This window comes from Alligator mississippiensis, chromosome 11 (assembly GCF_030867095.1).
Source record: "Alligator mississippiensis isolate rAllMis1 chromosome 11, rAllMis1, whole genome shotgun sequence".
Lineage (NCBI taxonomy): Eukaryota > Metazoa > Chordata > Crocodylia > Alligatoridae > Alligator > Alligator mississippiensis.
This window is the reverse complement of record NC_081834.1, coordinates 39,307,730-39,313,794: the sequence shown is the minus strand read 5'-3', so window position 1 is coordinate 39,313,794 and position 6,065 is coordinate 39,307,730.

Here is a 6,065-nt window from a genome sequence, read left to right as displayed (position 1 = left end):
AGGGCTTCACCACCCTCCTGATGAGAAGGTTTTCCTAATATCCAATGTAAACTTCCCTTGCTGCAACTTGATGTAATGTAACAGATAATGTAATGTTACCTGTAATATAACATGTACTGTAACAGGTAAGAAGGGCATGAAGCATGGAAAGGAGTGCTGGCTTTCTCAGCACCCAGCATTGGCACCTCTCCAATGCTCCATGAAATAATGTTCATTCCCTGCTGGTGCTCACCCATTCACCTTTGCAGCACTGCATCAGGATGCAGGGACAGATCCAGGGGGCATGCCCCTATTTGATGCCTGCTCCACCCAAATGCTAGCTAAAACCCTTAACTGAGATGTGGCAATATTAACTCAGCTGTAGATGACCAGCAACGTATCAGAGGCACCATCAAGATACATGAGAAGGCTAAATTAAAGCTGAACAGAAACCAGCTGTAGAGTCATTACACATTTTCATACACTACCTTTGTAAGTGGTTGGGTTTTTTTATAGCTCAATAGGCATTTTTAATGGTGTGATAATGACTGTGTATGGCTGATCTAAATTTATTGCATGATTCACCAGTTAATTGTGTGAGACTTACTTTGCACTTGTGGCCTGTCTTATGTTGCAGGTGTGACCAGTCTAAATGTATTGTCAGATTCACTAGTGAATTGTCTGATATATGTAACATGTCACAGGGGCCAAATTATTTTATGAATCTGAATAAGAAACATACATTTAACTATAATGGCCACAGGACTAATAACATAATCTCTTTTGACTATTTTTTGTCTAGTTTATGTTTTTTAAAACCTTATGTATAATCTAGCAAATCAGTGCACATTTTCATGGTTTTATTTGATCTTAAACTGAATAATATACCACTAGCCCCCTAACATGTTAGTAAAGCTTCTAGTTTCTCTTTAACTGACAAGAAATGTGTGTTATGTTATATGTGATGACATGCCACACCATCTGCACCTTTTTCAAAATCCTAGATTCTCCCATGTCAGGGTGCAGCATGATACTTGGGAATTTCAGGAAAACTATTACCTTGGACATTTGGAATCTAATCTTTACATACGTTAAGGGGGAAAAAAGATTCCCAACCCAGGTTTGGAGTCAAGAGCAACCAATCCCATTTGGTAGCTTCACATTATAATATGGAGGGCAATGGAATCTATTAAGTGTGAGTAATTCTGATGAAAACTTTGAAACTGCTTCCAGAGGCCACTTCTATAACACATGTTCACATCTGCCATATTCAGACCATTGGTCTATGGATGCATTTCGCAAGGTGGATACAAGTCAACCTGAGAGCAGCTTTCTCATCTGAAGATCACATGGATTGTAGGGTAACACTAGATTAACTTCAGTTTCCTGCAAGGCCAGGACAGGAAACCTGTAGGAAAGCATATTCCTCTTAAAGTCATAGACAATTTTTCGACCATTTCCAAAAAGGCAACCTCAGGGGTACCATCAGAAGATTTCCTGACACCTGCAGATTTATTATGAATGCCACAGCAGCAGATTGGCTAATGAGGCTTCTTTCTCTGATACATGGAAAGGAGCATCTCTCCCAGATCCTGTTATGCCTACCTTTTTCTATAACAATCTCCAAGTGCATCCACCTATGGATTTCTGAGACAAATAATGTACTCTGGCCTTAGAAATGTCATTTGTTCCATATTAAAACACTTATGGTCACTTGTGATCAAATGCTGTATGACACAAATGTCCATGTTGTATGATAACAATGAAGGAATGCTGGTGTAAAAGAACTGTTTGAAATATTTGATATTTGATTTTTGAAAGCTTAATTTATAAATTAAAGTTATTACAACCAAGTTTGTTCAAGGAATATCTACGTGGGAAAGGTCTTTTCCCCTCTCCCCTGGTTTAACACTATTCCTATGCTTTTTAGAGTGACATTGGGTCATTGTCACAGGGTGCTTTGCCTGTCACTTTACGAGGAAAGGCTAAGGCAGAAGCAGCCTGCAGGTGTGACGGGACAATTAAAAGGCACCTGAGCAGAAGGGAACAGGGCTTGAGACATACAAGCCCAGGGCCCTTGATGGTCAGGGAGTTTAGCCCTAGAAGCCAGAGAGAGAGGAGCTCCTGGAAGAGCAGCTGAGCTAGAGTAAGTAGCACAGAGCCTGGGACCACAACAGACCTGAGAAGAGGGGCAGGTGAGCCCATAGCCTGGAGAGGCTGGCCTTGGAAGAGATTGGCCTGGGAACAGGAGTGGGTGAGCCCACTGTCTGAAGGCTGGAGCCCAGGAGTAGGGTGAAATGTGCAGCTGGAGGGCCCAGCGGGTGGAGCATGGGGCTGGAGGGCCTGAGCCCAGAGTGAGAATAGTGTCAATATGGCCTGGGAGCCTGGAGATCTTGCTGACCCAGGGAGGACAGTTGTCAGTAGTGCCTGGGAGGCCAGAGGTCTCACTGGCCCAGGAGCAGGGTCAGGGCTCAGAGATGGGTTGAAGGATGAGCAGGACCACAGCTGGAGGCTAGTGGGGCCAAACCAGCCTAGGAGTCTCACTTAACCCAGGAGTAGGGCCAGGGCCCAGAGAGGGGCCAAAGACTGGGGGTTACAGCCAAAGACCAGACAGGGCAAGGACTAGGGCTGGGAGCTCAGGAAGGGCATGTGTTGGCATATCTGTGGGGCATGGGAGTGGGTACTGGGGGGGGGGGTAGAGAATGGAGCCCACATAGTTGGCCCTTAAGACAATGACCACTGGCACCTGTGGCTTATAAAAGTAAGACAAGGCTTGGGAAGTCCTGGGGCAGCCTCCCTTTCCTTAAAAGTTAATAATAACACCAAGGTGTGGTGGGTGACTGAAGGGGAGTGCCCAAAAGAAGCCAGATTGGTGAGGGCTGAGCAGCCATCAGGGGCATTGTGACCCCCCTCCCAGGAAGACTTCATTTTGCAGTTTGCCTCTTTGTACAGGGTTAAATAGCTATTCCAAATGCATGTAAAGGGAAAATGGAACAGAGAAAGGTGCTCCATTTAAAATAAAATAAAATTTAAAAAGACTAAAGTATCCCCTACCCCTTGAAAAAAAAACCTAGAGACAAAAAGAAAGCCAAATACTGGACAAGCCTCAGTGCAGAAACTGACCTGAACGAGGTTTTTGTATTCACTATCATGACCTTCCCAGCCCCTTCCAAGAATTTGTGTATTTGCGAGCATACCCCAGGCAAACACTACCATACCCTAAACTGAAAACACCCTCTTTAGATCCTAGTCCAGGTGCCTGTAGTCATTGGCTTCTGGCTCATAATTAACTTGGCAAAAGTGAAGGTCAAAGATTCAGGCAAACTCAGCTTGCACTACAGCTGCCTACGGTCTAACCAGCTGGGAAGCCTGCCAAGTGGAGGAGAGAGGGAGATAAGAAACTGCTTATGGAGCAGAAAGATAAGAGCAAGGAGGGCAACAAAGAAAGCCTGAGAAACCAGATGCAGGAGGTTGTGAAAGTGTATTAAAAGGGAAGGACTTGGCAAAGCTGATGTGGCTTCTTCTGAGAGGATGCAGCCAGTGCCCCAATCTATTAACTCCATATCAAAAAGATCCAGCAGGTTTCTTAAGAGACACTGTGATCTCTTCCCAGAGAAGCTTTAGCATTAATGCCCCTTTCTTTCTGTCTGATGTCTCTGAATCCAGAAAGTAAAAAACAGTCCCTGAGGACTCACCCTGTGTGGTCTAATCTAGGCTCTTGCAAAACTCACACTTCTTCCAGCAAGAAATATTAGAGCTATCAGGAATAGGCTTTCAAGGTTTTTCCTCCTGGCCCTTGGACAGATGCAAGACCTCATGCTATTGTGTTCATTTATATTGGTAAATACTATGAGCATCTCTTAGTGAGTGGAAAGAACAGAATGGAGTAATTCTGAAAAAGCCAATCATTTGGGTAAGCTAATGTCTAACACCATACAGTAGAAAACATACTGTTTCTATTGGACTATGAAAACCTAAGCGCCATAATTACACATAACTCTCTCTCAAAACTGTTAATGCCAGATAATGCATTTTAGGTGGTGAACACCACAAACATCTAGATAAACCAAATATCATTTTCCCCACAGTTCAAAGAGGTTACAGATATTATTCTATGTTCTAGGAACAGGTGATACACAGAACATTGGTAACCTGGCTTTTGTCATTTCTAAGAGCTCTTCTGAAGTTACTGCAGTGACTAAATTGCTATATGAGTTCAGCTTCTAATTTAATTAAACTGCACTTTTAAAATAAAGCTGTAGCTCTTACTAATTTAAATTGACTGTAAATTTGCTGGCTTATGAGTTGTTTTTTTGGGTAGCCTCACTCTCTAAACAACATTTAGGGTGGATGGGAGAGTGTTCAGAGCAGTGATTCTCAACCAGGGTGCCACAACACTGTTAGGTTTACAAACATGATTCACAAGATAAACCTGGAGATTTCAAATTGCTCTATTATTTTGCTGTAAGCAAAAAAGAGTGGAAACTAAGAGCTGGCACACTCCTAGGGGGGACCTCAAGTCTAAAAACGTCACGAACCATTGGTTTAGAATAACCAGAACAAAGTTTATTCTATTTTCTATCACCTGGTTCATTTGTGCTTCATCTTGTTTCCTCTTGGTTTGTGCATATTCAAGCACTTCCTGATGAAAGGGAACAACTTTAAGCTATAGAGAACATTTAGCTGTGGTAACAGTCTCTGTGGGTAAGGCATGAGTCGGTTCTTGTCTCTGCTTTTGACATCACTTAATGAGGCAAACCCAAGATGAATGGATCTCTGAACAGAGGGTTTAAATGGAATCACTGGGGGCTGGGACAGAGTGCATCTCCTTCCAAACAAAAATCTCTTAACCCTTCTCTTACAGCCTACTGCCAGTAAGAAGGAAGAGGATGCTGTTTGGGAAGATTTTGTCACTCAGCAGCCTATGAGGCTTGTCCCAGGTCTTCTCTGCTTCGTGTCGTTTATCTGGCAGGAAGAGCAAATAGCTGGGTATGGAGGATCGTGGTTCATTCTGAAGGACCACTCTTATACCAATGTCTATACCAATATCAGAAAGCACACCATATTTAGAAACTGGAGAAAGAATCTCATTTTATTACTAATATGAATATGTAAGTGACTGTATGAGTCTTTGGGTTGCTTAACTAAACTAATAAGATGTTGGTGCTGCTACAGACTACTTAAGGGTGAAAGGATGAAGACCATTGGTGTTATAGCTATCGATCAGCAATACAATGGTTCTGTAGAACTGCAGTTCTCAGAAACCTTCTGATCAGGATGTTGGTTCTTTATTCCCAGTTCCTCGTTCCTTAATCCAAAACTTTTAAAAAAGGATTAATATACTTTAAAATACTATAGAATATGTCATCATTTGTGATGGCTGCCCACAAATCATAATAAAATATGACATTCAGTAACTCTAGCATGAAACTTCCAGAAATAAAATAAATAATGTTGAATTCAATTTTTTAAAAATGCTTCACAGCTCATCCCAAGAGACATGCCTCCGTGACCAGGGGAGTCGGGGACCTACCCCACCTACAGTTCTGTCTTTCAGTGGCATGGTGCCATATGATGCCTCCCAGGTCATTCTGTTCCATCATGGCATTTGAATAAGGAATGTAGGTTTGACTGATGTCAGTAATCAAATCTGGCTTAAGTCGATCCATGTGACATCTTCCTATGATTGAGCAACTCTCCTGATGAGCCCAGGGACAGGCTACTTTCTCATGAGGCAGATTTTGTCATTGCCATTTAGTCAAAACTGAATTCTGTATTCAAGAGTCATGCCACTCGTTGAACAGATTGGCAGAGGGGATGACATGTAGTAGCAGAGTGCCAGTCAATATGGCACTACTTGAACCAAAGCTTGTCCCGGCTCCTTCAGGACAGTCTCCTGGTCACCGTGACATGTCACTTGTGATGACCCAAGACAGCAGTTAGCAGAGTTCCTAGTCAAAGTCCATGCTTATAGAGGACTGGCCTAGGGAAGTGTTCTGTGGCAGCCTGCCAGTGAGCTTTGATTAAGGCCATGCTCTGTCCCAGATTCTTTAGGAAAGTCCCTGGTCCCAGCAATGTGCCACTTG